We start from the raw sequence: 766 nt of genomic DNA, 5'->3' as shown, positions 1-766 counted from the left end.
ACAGGAGGGAGACTCAGGCCTGCCGAGGCGCACAGTAGGCCTGGTGCGTGGTGCCGGAACTGGTGGTACCGGGCTGGGAACACGCACCTCAGGGCGAGTGCGGGGTGCTGGACCTGGAGCCCTGGTACGTGGTGCCAGCACCGGAGGGCTGGTGCGAGGGGCTGCCACAGGAGAGCTGGTACGTGGGGCTGCCACAGGAGGACTGGTGCGTGGAGAAGGCACCGGATAGACCGGACCGTGGAGGCGCACTACAGGTCTCGAGCACCGAGCCTGCCCAACCCTACCTGGCTGAATGCTCCCCTTAGCCAGGCCAGTGCGGCGAGGTGGAATAGCCCGCACTGGGCTGTGCTGGCGAACCGGGGACACCATGCGTAGGGCTAGATCTGCAGAGGCCTGGGAATTCCAAACAGTCCTGGAAAAATGAGAAACCTTTGCAAGCCTATTAAAAAATTCTGAATTCTATTTGCCCAATGAAAATACCAGGAGATATCATTTTGATAGCTTAATGGGGACACTGATTCAGTGTCAGTTGATGATGTAGATATTGATTTATGTTGGGATCTTTATGAGGACATGTAATCATCATCCTTGCTTTACAACATAAGCCATCTGCATTAGGACTGGGTGATACACTGTGTATTTGTCATTATCACAGTATGAATGTGCATGATATGCATTGTCACATTTCAGTATCTCACAATATTTCCTCTACCTCTGCCTATATGCATTTCAGTCTAATGCTGTTGTAGCTAAGTAAAGTCCATTC

This window comes from Salvelinus sp. IW2-2015, unplaced genomic scaffold (assembly GCF_002910315.2).
Source record: "Salvelinus sp. IW2-2015 unplaced genomic scaffold, ASM291031v2 Un_scaffold6013, whole genome shotgun sequence".
Lineage (NCBI taxonomy): Eukaryota > Metazoa > Chordata > Actinopteri > Salmoniformes > Salmonidae > Salvelinus > Salvelinus sp. IW2-2015.
Note: the sequence above shows the minus strand (reverse complement) of the source record.